This window comes from Canis aureus, chromosome 26 (assembly GCF_053574225.1).
Source record: "Canis aureus isolate CA01 chromosome 26, VMU_Caureus_v.1.0, whole genome shotgun sequence".
Taxonomy (NCBI): Eukaryota; Metazoa; Chordata; class Mammalia; order Carnivora; family Canidae; genus Canis; species Canis aureus.
Window position 1 is genome coordinate 44,196,983 of NC_135636.1, and position 13,096 is coordinate 44,210,078.

Below are 13,096 nucleotides of genomic sequence, written 5' to 3' on the forward strand. Positions count from 1 at the left end.
TGCTCTAATAAATCAAATTCTCTTTGTGGGAAGGGTTTAGAAATGTGTGTATAGGCAGTTGAGAGAATCATCATGAACGCCTGAAATACATTGCTTGAATTTATTTTACAGGATGGGAGAATGGTATTTTTTCTTTGTTATATAATTAAAAGCAGATAAGTCTATCATTTAGTGTGAAGCTAAAATAATATTAGCTAATGCTTATTTGAGTATTGATTCAACGTCTAGGCGCCGTTCTATATTTTACTGAAATACACACAGTAAAAGGCAGGCATCTTAAGTGTACTGTTCATCAAAGCTGACAAATGTATACATTTCTGTAACAAAACACCCTGGATGGATGGAGCAGAGTTTGGCAAACTGTAATCCCTGGGCCAGATCTAGCCTGTGGAGTGGTTTTGTGTGGCCTAGGACTTAAAAGTGGATTTTTACATTTTGGAAGGGTTATTTTCAAAAGAATAGACAATGTAGACTGCATGTGGACCTCAAAGGCTAATATATTTACTCTCTGGCCATTTATGGAAAACATTTTCCAAACCCTACGGAGTACCACCACCACCTGAGAAAGTTCCCTTATGTTTTGCCCTGCAGAGGCAAAGACTACTCTGATTTCTATCCCCAGAGGCTAGCTTGGCTGTTTCTGAAGTTCATAAAAATGGAATCTGTATAGCATGTCCTCTTCAGGGACTGGATTCTTTCATTGAACATAATGGTTTTGAGATTCACCTGCGTTCTGTGGTGTATCTGTTGTCCGTTCCTTTTTATTGCTAAGTATTATTCCATTATACACACACACAATCTATTTATTCAGTCTTCTGCTGATGGACACTTGAGTTGTTGCCATTCATTTTTTTTTCTAGTATGAATAAGTTGCAGCAAACATTCTTGCATGCATCTTTTTATAGACATAAGTTTTCATTTCTTTTGGGTAAAGACCTAGGAGTGGAATTGCGGAATCATAAAATAGGTGGATTTACTTTCTAAGGAAGTGCTAAATGGTTTTCCACAGTGGTGACATCGTGCATGTTGACACTCCCATCAGCGACGTGTGACAGTCCTAGCTGTTCAGCAACCTCACCAGGCTTTAGTACTGCCAGTCTGTCATTTCAGTCATTCCAGTGAAACGACAGACTGTCTTTAATGCTTTGAACTGCCTTAGCACCCCCACCCCCAAGTCTGGGAGGTTAGATGTCCTTACTACTCCTATTTTTACAAATAAGAAAACTGAGGTCGCAAGAGTTCAGGAACAGCCTCGGGTTACATAGTCGATGAGGGACCCCATGAGTCTGGCTCTTAAGCATGCATATTGAATGACTACATTGTGCTGCTTTATAAGCCCCTATACCCAGGACGACTTCAGATCCACCCTAGTTCCAGAATCCCATGGTACCTGGCATATTGTAGGCAACAGGTGCTGTGGACGTGAGCGGCAGCTGGGATTACATGTGGGTGCCCTGCCTGGTGGTGAGCAGGGCTCAACTCAAGGAGCCCCGGAATGGGACCCCTAATTCTAATTTGCACAGAGGTTCCAAACAGCTATAGGTAACCTTTAATAAGGGGCTCAAGTCATAGTAGTTGAGTTAATGCCTTATATGGAAATGTCTTTCAGTTAAAGAGCTTTCTGGAAAATGAATTTTGTTTTGTGTGTTTGCTTTTGGAGATGGTAACAGGTTCAAAATGGGTCCAAAGGCAGAATCGCAAATGCCATTTTCTTGTTAAGATCCATGGTTTTTTGTGTGTGTTTATTTCTTGGCTTATTTTCATTGAGATGATATTCATATGGTGTAAGATTAACCTTTTTAAAGCGGATAGTTTAGCGGTATTTAATACACTGACCGTGCTGCCTAACCAACCACCACCTGTGTTTGTTCTAAAACATTTATGTTACCCCAGAAAGGAAATCTGTACACATGAGTAGTCATTCCTCTGTCCCCCTGTCCCACCCCCCAACCTCCTGGCTCTTGGTGACAGCTAATCTGCTGTATGTCTCTACAGGTTTACTTACACTGGATGTTCCATAGAAATCATACGATATGTGACCTTTTGTGTCTGGTGTAACACCTAGTATCATATTTCCAGTCTTTAGCCATGTTATGACATGCATCAGCTCTTCATCCCTTTTGATGGCTGAATACTATCCAGTTCTAAGTGCAGACCACAATTTGATTATCCATTCATGAGTTGACGGCCCCTTTGGTGGTTTCTATGATTTGGTAATTGTGAATAGTGCTTTATGGACATGAGTATCCATGGATCTATTTGTACAGGTATCCGAATACTTGTGGTTCAGTTCTCTGGGATACATACAAGGCCAGTGGTTTTGAAACTGCAGTCCAAGGAGCTAAATGAAGCTGCTTGGTAGTGGGCGTGGGAAGGTCCCAAGAGCTCCCAGGTGTGAGAACCACCGTATTTCCTTTTTACAAAATGCAACAGTAGAAAAGTTCCTCTGAGGTTAATATGAAGGAAACATCATTTAAAACTTGCTTATCCATGTGGGAAAAAAAGTGACCAAGAGTTTATTTCAAAGCTCAGTGAAGCCTAGAGTAATCTGCTAAATAAAAATGCTCCACTGAGAAGCACAGATGCCAGAAGGCTGCTACATACGGTCAGTTTTCCCAGGCTTTGTAGGGCATTTTCGCCTGACGTTTCACATAATGCCCTCACTGGGCCACGCACGCTTCCTTTCCACCTGCCTTTCAGTGCAGGGGTCCAGATATAATGCAGGATGCCCAGTTCAATTTGAATTCCAGATAGGCAGCAAATGACTTTTAATATAAGTATGCCCCAGATAGTGCCCTATCTGTTGTTTATCTAAATATTCAGACCGAACTGGGCATTCCATACTTCTCTTTGCTCAATCCCTATTTTTGCTGCACTGAGAGAGGGCATCCAAATTGCAGTGAATTGTCGAAGCTAGTCTATCAGCAGAGATGCTTTGCTCACTCATTTTCCTCTGAGAGAACCATTTCCCTCTTTATATAAATAATGTAAAAATTTGGAGATAAAGTATGTGGAGCATAAGGAAGGTGAAATGGAGCCTTTACAATGTAAAGTGCTTTCTCTCTGGCCCCAGTTCATTAGCAAAAATCTAGTGATTTAAATTACCCAGCTAACCTCTTCCGCCACTGTAGGATTATAAATCAAGTAGGTGGCTACTACCTGAAGGAGTTGTAGGGTCTTTGCAGGAGGTCCTCATCAAGTTAAGAAGGGCAGAAAATTTCCTATTACTGTGTCATGCGTAAATGGTGATGCTTGCACTTCCACCTGCAGCATATCATGTCTGTGCAATCCACTTGCTAAAATAAAAGGAACAAAATGGGAACATATTCACTACTTTGCCTTACAGAGGGATAAATAAGATGGCGGGGATCTCTGTCCCAATGTCTGATGCTATGTGTACTCCTCATGCTGGCAGATAGAGGCAGACTCGGTCGGAAACCGAAAGATATTAAAGGTATTTATCTGTCTGTCTTTCTTCTTTGATTTTTGTCTGTCTCTGTGCCTTTATTTTGTGTGAAATTTTGAGAGATGAATTCTATTTTCTATTAATTTAATGGCTGTCATATTGCATTACATCATGCAGCTTAGATCACAACAATGAGATGTTAAGGTTTAAATTAATAATATTGCAACACATCACTTGATAAAGCAGTGTGCTTAATCCTATCTTGGCTGCTCAGGTAGCCTGACTTTTGCCCAGTGCCTCGAATCTGCAGATTGCAGTGGAATTACCCAAGTTCAATTGCAAACAACCTATAATTGTGAGCTGAATACTTGAGCTTCATGGTAGAAAACATTCATTTAATATGCTGGTGAGATTTAACAAGCATATATATATATATAAAATAGTTGGGGAGGGCAGGGAACAGGGAGTCCGAGGTTTCTGAATGGCATTTTCAGTTCTAGAACTACACCCAACAAATACCTGTTCTATGTATAGTTAGAGTTGCCTTGCAAGTGGGGTTAGCTAAAGCCACCAGGAAAATGGAAGCTGGAGTGTGGGTAAGAGAAGATCCTTCGAGAAAACTGTGGATCTGGTGAGCTGTTCAGAAGGCATATCCATAGTCCACGGTCCTCAACTTGAGAACCCCTATTCCCACCCCACCACGTACCCCGCCTCCCTCCCCGCCCCCCAAAAAAATCAAACCCAACCACAGCCCGGAAGATACGACCCCAACCATTCCAGGTTTGGAAGAGAAATCAGATGCCTGAGGAGGAAAACGAGTCTAAGGCACATCACAAAATATTCCTTACCCAAAGCAGATTGTTCTCACTGGGCTTTTTTCATGTGCAGATGCTTTCACAGTGAAAACAAAACACAACAAAAAATAACTATACATTCTAGGAACTGAGAGAGGCATTTCGGAAATCCAAATAATGAGTGAGTGGCCACCAGGAGGGAGGTGATGCAAAGAGCAGGGTCTCCAGAGTCCCTGCGCTTCTCCTTCCCTCCGGCCACCCGCCCCCCCCCAAGGCCCATGCATTTCCAGACATCACTGGCACTGGGTAAACAGACAGAGGATGCTTCTGTGGCCTTCATTAGGGTGGGTTGCCAATTGTCAAATTAGTTTCTGCCCGACCTGCCGAGAGCGAATGCAAATCCGCCACCCCTGGCGCAGCTTCATTTGCAACTATTGATTCATGTTTGACTGTGAGTTCAAAAAAAAGTGGTCTTTGAAGCTTCCCCCATCCATGCAGTGGCTTCTCGGTCCAGGTGGCTCCGGGATCCCTGGCAGTCATTTTGATCTTTGTATTCCCACTGCCAAGGAGGGTCATTCCAGGTAACTTAAAAGCAAGATACCATCAGAGAGGGTTTGGGAATGAAGTCTTTGCCTTGTCACATTAATGCGGTCCTATCAAGTGGCAGTTTATCAAGAGCCACCTCACAAGGTTTTAATGAGCATGCTGCCTGTTCTTATACAATACTAATTAATCCCATTTTTTCACACTGCCGTGATTGCTTCATGAAACCCACATTGTTTTATACTCAGTAGCAAAGCGGCTCTTACTGATTAAATCTCCTTGCCTGCGATGGAGCCTGACAACTGAATTATACCTTGCTCAAAATAATAATGGGTATCAGCTAATAAATACGGTTTAACACACACAAAACTATGCAGCCAAAATCACACCACAAAATAGGAGTTTGACTTATAGGCTCAGCAGTGTTTCATTAAACATCTGTATTATAATTCACTGGTTTTCCAACTGATGTAATAACTTAATTGATGAGAACAAAGACAAGCTTATTTATTCACCCAATTGCTTGCTTCTTGACTAACGTTTTTCCTGGGTGTTATTGTGGAAATAAATATGCAATATTCTTTTTATAGAAGTCTAATTTAGGTCCTTTTCTCCCCCTATTGAGAAGTCAGCATCACCATGTATATCTGACAATTTCTTGCTGCTTTGCAACGGAAGCATTTTGATAAGATGGGTTCTGGTATTTGCCCTGGTATCCAGACTGGCTGGGAGAGGGGAGAAGGGAGAGGCTTTCCAGCCTGCTGGGGGGTCGTGCATCACAGCCCTACAGCGCTTTCCTTCAGATCGGTGACAGCAGGCTCCCATTGAACACACATACACACACACACACACACACACACACACACACAGTAAAAATTCCATAGAGGGCCTTAAGTTAAGGCCCTCTGAGGCTGAGATGATTCTATACAGCTCCTCAATGACCTGGATGCTCATCTCCAGCTTGTAACCGAAAAACAAAAGATGAAGTCCTTGCTTTCATGGAGCTTGTATTCTCTGGGGGAGATAGACAAGAATCAAGCAAGGACGCACATAGACCATGCATTCTCGGATAATCTAGCATCTCCAAGTATTATGAGGAAGAATAAAGCAAATGGAGAGATGTGTTGCATGTGTCTTTCACTTAGTAGATACCCATCGAATAATGGTTCATTCAGTGCAAACTTTGTTACATTGATCCCACATTTTTATGCTCTATGTTTCTTTGTGTCAAGGTTCAAGAAGAAGTACTTTTGAGAAATTTTCCCTAAACACATGATCATTTCTTTGTTTTGGCTTCATGAGATGTACACTGGTCATGAACATCCAACTGCTTGTTATTTACCTCTTTCCTCTGACCTCACTGTAAAAACTTTTTGGTGGAAGGCCATCCCTTGGTCTATGTCTTTGAAGCAGTCAGTACAGGATGGAACAATTATCTAGTATCTACATCTCCTGTCTCTTACTCAAATCCTGTTTCTATATTTCTAAGATCTATAAGATATCGATGTAGATACTACATTGTTTAGTCTAAATAATTTTCCATGCTGATCTCTTGTGTCACCATCTCCCAATAGATGCTAACACAAAACCTAATGATCCCAATGTGACAGAGTTCCCTCCTGCAACCTCTCATTCATTCCAGTTATAGGGGTGAGATATTCTGACACCAATTATCACTTGGTATTAAGTCACATATCTCTGCCTCTTAGGGCTTTCTGTCTCCAAGTCCTGTTGCCACTTGTGTTTATGGATTTCTACCTCCTGCCTTGTTTCTATTCTGTCTACCTCTATGTTGGCCAGGACTTTATGATTTCCTACCAGACCTAAAAAGCATTTCTGATTCTAGCATCTTCTCCCTGAAATGTCATCTCCATGCTACATCCTGAATGTTACTTTTAGCAAATCTCTCCTCTGCCTCAGGACTTCTAATGACTATGGAGAAACATGAGCCCAGAAAACCTGTTTTTTGTTTTTGTTTTTGTTTTTTTAAGCAATGAAGTATATTTACATGTGAAATCTTATGAGTTTTAAAAGTTGGCAAATCAGTCCAAAAAGTTTCAAATCTTATGCAGACCAAAAAGTCTGGCTGGACCACTGCTTAGGAATCTTTGATCTAAGCTTTTGGATGTCTTGTTTCCTGCCTTGGACCTATTGTTCTTACATTTCTCTAAACTTGGCCACCTTCTCCAGTGCTCTTCTCAAATCACCTAGAAAAATATTCCCTTTCCCATCTGTCTCTCTGCAGTCATCTGACTTGAGATCAGCGGTCTACTCTGCTTCTTATGAAAAGGAATCATAATTTATTTCTATTTTTTTTAATTTTTATTTATTTACAATAGTCACAGAGAGAGAGAGAGAGGCAGAGACACAGGCAGAGGGAGAAGCAGGCTCCATGCACCGGGAGCCCGATGTGGGATTCGATCCCGGGTCTCCAGGATCGCGCCCTGGGCCAAAGGCAGGCGCCAAACCGCTGTGCCACCCAGGGATCCCTATTTCTATTTTGAATCACCTACCCTACTGGACCCAGAAGGAAACATGTCATATAGGAGTGGTTAAGTACTTAGGTTTTGAGGTATGGGAGATCTGGTATGGGCTTAGATCTGCCACTTACTATGTAATTATGGGTTTGGGTATCTTTACAGCATGTAGCTTCAGATTCTGTGCTGGTACTTGCATCTCTCCATGGGGTGTCTTATAACAGGTGCCCCACCTCATAAATTTCTACAAGAAATCAGTGAGATAGCTCCATGTAAATTAACATTCAGAGTGACAAGGAAGTAAGCATGCATTCATGATTAGCTGTAGTTAATACAATTATTGATGTTACATTTACTACTGAATTCATAAGAATAATTCTTTGTTCTGTGAATGATATAGTTGCTGATGAAAATATGTACTACGAGCAAAGGTTTCACAAGCAAGGAAATCCAATCTAATAAATGACTGGACACTTATGCTGTGCAAAGAAATGCATCTGGTCTCATGGGTAGCAAAAACATGGCCAGAGTTTGCAATGTATGTGAAACAGAGGAAATATAAAAGTTGCTTTTATCATATGGGGGATTATTGACGTTTACATTTATTTTTGTAAGAATTGCAAACACAAAGTAAAGTGGTACCATAAACCTCCATACAGCCAATCTTAACAAACCCAACTCTTACTGTCTCATTTTCTCTAAATTTTCACCCATCCAGGATTATTTTCAAGAAAATCTCAGATGTGTCTCTATTTCATCTATATGTATTTCAATATAAATCTATAAAAGCAAAGGGGTCTTTTAAAATAGCCATTATTCCACCTGGGGATTCATATTATATTTATATTATCAGATATCCAGTGTTCAGTTTGTTTTCAGAATTTATCTAAGGGGCACCTTGGTGGCTCAGTCAGTTAGGCGTCTGCCTTTGGCTCAGGTCATGATCCCAGGGTCCTGGGATGAGCTCCCCATCAAGCTCCTCCCTCAGTGGGGAGTCTGCTTCTCCTTTGCGTTCTGCTCCTGCGCCCTACTTGTGCATGCGCTCTCTCTCCCTCCCAAATAAATATTTTTTTTAAAAAAGGAATTCATCTGAATTTGGATTCAAAACAGCCTGCATATTGCAGTTGACTGATTTCTCTTAACTCTAAAACTACAGCTTTCTTCTTCTCTTTTTTTCTAAAATGTACGTGGTCACATTTATCTTGCAATTGACCTTGTAGAATTCCTTGCAGTCTGGATTTTACTAACTTCACCATCATTGTTTCACACAACACATTCCTCTGTCCACAGCATTCTCCACAAATTGACAGAGGCTTGATATAACCTGGGCTTGCTTGCTTTGTGAAGGGCAGGACTATTTAAGAGGTAAGATTGGTTTGTCTATTAGAAGGCACATGATAAAGAGTTGTTTCTATTTTTCCTGATGTAGCAGCCATTGATGATCATGAAAAAGATTCATTTTTTTCTTGAAAAATGGAATATTTTCATCCAAAGGAAACTTTAAACATGATAAGCCTAAGCAAAATGCTTTATTATTTTTGTATTTATATCTAGAACCAATAAAATTGGCAAGAACAAATTCCTTCCTCCTTCAAATGTACAAGGAGATATGCTAGTACCTAGGGTGGGTACACAGAAGACACAATTGCTGCTTGGAAAGATATCAACCAAAGAGACAGAGGTCAGTGGGAAAAATGGATGTGGGGGCAAATATGATCAAAATTACTCGAGGGCTCAAGAATGGAAGCTCAGAAGAAGAAATGAGTAGCTTTGCCTATGGGAGTCAAGGGTTTAAACAGCTGGATCAGGAAGGACAGATCAAAGTTCACTAAATGAAGAGATCATTGTAATAGCAGCCCAACAGCACTAATATTTAACACTTACCAAATATTTCCCTAAGCATTTTGAAAGTGTTAATCCACTGAATCCTTCCTCCAGCTCCATAATTTACCAGATAAGTTAGTTTTAGCACAGAGTGGTTAAGGTTCATGCTCAAGGCCACATAGCTAATAGAAGACAAAGATTTAGGGAAATATTTTACATTTTACAATTTACATACAGCCCTCTTGGAGGCAGCTGTGTTATTTAGGGTCAACTTCTTTCAGGAGCTTCCTGGTCAAGACTGGCTTCATCATGCCCTAAGGGTTACTGTCAATTTTTCCCTGATAACCACAAGCCATATGATAAGGCATCAGTGATAACCCCAAAGTAAAAAGTGAAGCTGGCAAAGGGATCTGGTCTATTATCAGTGAATTAGACGTTGCTGCTCCAAACCACACACTAAACAAGAATTGGGACTTCTATACGTGGCAGGGTTTTAATATCACACGAACTGTAATTCATCAGTTTTCTAACTGATATAACTTCAATGGCTGAAGCTAAAGGTGAACTTTATTAACATTCATCTATTTGCATAATTCTTAATTCCAATTTTCTCCAGTTATGGGGAAAATTTAGATGCACCATTATAGAGGATTTGGATTCTGAGAATGGGGATTTCAAGTTATTATATGCCACAAATGTACTAAGAAAGAGTGTGAAGTGAGTGTTTGAAAGGTTATCATCCACTAAGTCATGAAATAGTGGAAACGCAAGGTCATTTTATCCAGTCCTCTGCCCCCAGAAAGCACTGTTTGCCTAAGATCCCTTAGACTGTAGAGCTGCACTCATTAATCAGAAAATACATATTATATTTCTGTTGCCATGAACCCTGGGAAAAAGAGTGTGTTCACCTAAATTTGCACTTAACCAAGTCAAAAATGTTAGAGAAATATGTGACAACATTTGATGAACTTCAGGGAGGCAGCAATAAGCTCCTTTTTCCCTACGGATATTCTTCTCATTTTTCAATTTAGGTATTAAAGTTATCTGTGCACTTAAAAAATCAGACTTCGAAGTCTTAAAGGCAAAAAGAGCTTTTTTTTTTTCCTCCTTAGGTAGTTGGACCTATTAAGAATATCTGCGAAATGTAAAAGAGCTACACGGAAATCATCCAAAGCACCCATTTATATTATGATAAGCTTTAATCACACAAAGTTGCACTCATGTTAAAAAGAAAAAAAAAAGAATCATCTCATTGTTCAGATGTTTTTCCTTGAGTTTTGGGCATTGATGATAATTAGGATGTGTGAAGTAATGAGCCCAGACATGATGGACAAACAGAAAGATGATTTATCATTTGGGGGCTTTCTGCAGGGAAAATATACAGGCAATGGGGAATGAAGTCTCGGGATGTAATTTATTAGACAAGAAGGGGATCTGGGCCTTTTGTCTTGACAAGGTGCAGTTGCCTCCTGAATGATATGGGTTGATTTAGGTATTTTGAGGCTAAGAGGTATATATAAAAGGATGGATGTTCACTCCACTCACGTAAGCACCAAGGACAACTTTAGACTTTGTGAATTAGAAGAGGCCGAATCAAGGTTTGGGGAGCTATAGGGCTCAGGAGGTGGATGAGAGAGCAGCTAACGTGTCTCAGTTTCATTGAGAAGTCGTACGGTGACCGTGATCATTGTGCTGTATTTGGATGCATTACCCAGTAAGTTCTCCATGTAAACAGTAGAATGCACTTCGCATGATGTGCCTCTCTCCTTTTTCTCATTATCAGATTGACCGCCTTTTAGTTTACAGGTGAAGGCCTACCCTCCAATCAGAGAACATGAGTGAGCACAATGAATACAAAATGTTCTCAGCAACCCAAGTATGCATTTCCAACTCCCTTTTCCTCCCTTTGCACACCACTAAAGCATTTTGTCCTTTTCACCCAGCAAATTCATCTGTGTGAATTTGAAAATAATCAAAAGGACTCCCTTCGTGCTTTTTGAGAACAATAAAACAAAGACATTTGGTTTCATAATTAAGTAGACTCACCCTTGGTTGAGTACCTGTGACCCGAGTGGATGAAGTTTACTGACATCCTCAACTCTATTTGTAACATTCTATCTTCACTTACCTCCATCCCTTAAGAAATCCATTATGAAGTCTTATAAACCCTCATACAAAAGCATATCACAGGACCTCCTCTTCTTTCCCTATTCATTGCCGCTGTCGGCACTTAACCTTCTGACTGAGCTCCACTTCCCCTCTTGCTTCTCTGTAATCTACTCCCCACACAGCAGCCAGAACTATAGCAACTTACCAAGATAAGATGTAAACTAGATCACATCAATCCTCTGCTCGTGATGCTCCAACTGCTTCCTGTTTCAATTCAATAAAATCCAAACTCCTTTCTATGGCCTCCAAGATGCCAGAAGGTCTACTTTCCTTCCACCTGTCAAAACTCTTCCTTACAGTCCCCCCTCTGTCTATGTGCTCTAGCTGCATTGTTTCGTTTCTATCCTTCCAACACCGAGGTTCTTTCTGCCTGGGGAATATTATACTTCCTGGGCACTTTACTTAGAATATTCTTCCCATGGCTGCCTTCGCTTCTCCAATCTTGTTCTAGCCATTTTAAGAGAGAGACCTTTCCTGACCCATCCATCTAAAGTTTCCTTCTCCTTTGGTTACCATCATCCCATTAATCTGAGGTTATTACATGTTCTTAGTTTTCTGAAGACAGGGTTTTGGGTTGTCTTGTGCACAGCTCTACCCCAGAGCTGGAAATAATGCCTGTTCCATGGTAGAGACTCTAATATATGTTATACAAAGGAAAGTATAAATCTGAATTATCATGGAAAATCATCATTCTTGGGCTATTCCAAGACATTGTGGTATATTAGGAAGAGTATAGGGGCATTCAGACCTGAATTTGATTCTAAACTCTGCTACTCGGTTGCCACATACTGTCTTGTTTGAACTCTGTGACAGATTACAAATGGCCACAGATTGTTTTGCCACCCCTCTCACTAAGAGGCAGAATAAAATCCCTGTCCAGATTAAGTCTGGCCTTGGCCATGTGACCTGCTTTGGTTAGTGGAACATCATTGTTCATTGTGATGGGTTGGGCAAGCAGAGACTTGAGAAGCACTAGCCCACTGGGACTTGTCCTGATGGAGCCCTGCCCTGAGACCGCCAACCACACTGCAAGAAAGCCAGTTTGGCTTATACAAGCAAACACATGGAGGTGAGCCGAGGTGCTCTAGTTGATAGCCAGAAGCACCTGCTGGCCATGTGAATAAGGCCATTTTGGTTTATTTCTTTATTATTTTTATTTTTTAAGACATTATTTATTCATAAGAGACACAGAGAGAAAGGCAGAGACTTAGGCAGAGGGAGAAACAGGCTTTCTGTGGGGAGCCTGATGCAGGACTTGATCCCAGAACCCCGGGATCATGACCTGAGTCAGAGGCAGACACTCAACCACTGAGCACCCAGGTGCCCCACCGTTACTATTTCTTAGCATGATTAATGTAGGGTATTGAAGCAGGTTCAGAAGACATGTAACACAAAATAATGGCTGCCATTTATTAAGCACCCACCATGTGTCTGAAACCATACTCAGGACTGTGTATATATTGCCTTGTGCATGTTTGACATCAACTGTATTTTGCAGAGGAGAAAACTGAGGTTCATATAAGTTAGATGAGTTGTCCATGATCTCACAGCTAGAAAATGTTAAGTCTGGGACTTCAACCCCAGTCTATCTGACTCTAGAGTCACTGAAAGTCAGCCTTCAGTAGTAATTTAAAATCCCAGCATGAGAATGAGGGCCACAGGGATTAGATTGTTGAGAAGACATACCCAGTGCGGACAGTGTTTGCCTTAGAACCTGTAACTGGTTTATCAATTGTGACTATCCTGGGAGTTCAGATAGGTGAGTGTAGGTCAGGTTATGCAGAAAAATAAAGCTTTCCAGATGAAGGAGGACTAAGGGGGGACCTCCATGACCTATCACTTATACTTGCTAGTTCATATTGTGAGTTTAGACCGCATGCTAA

At 40.9% G+C, this 13,096-nt stretch overlaps 1 long non-coding RNA gene across 2 annotated transcripts in view; it reads left to right on the forward strand.

Moving 5' to 3' along the window:
* The window catches only part of LOC144298540 (uncharacterized), a 196,192-nt gene that overhangs the window by 39,596 nt on the left and 143,500 nt on the right, over window positions 1–13,096 (forward strand). The window contains exon 3 of one of the 2 annotated variants that reach the window (XR_013365470.1): window positions 8,511–8,585. The exons of the other annotated variant lie outside the window; for it this stretch is intronic. This is a non-coding gene — a long non-coding RNA (uncharacterized LOC144298540). The remainder of the gene's footprint in view (window positions 1–8,510; window positions 8,586–13,096) is intronic. 2 annotated transcript variants of the gene reach the window in all.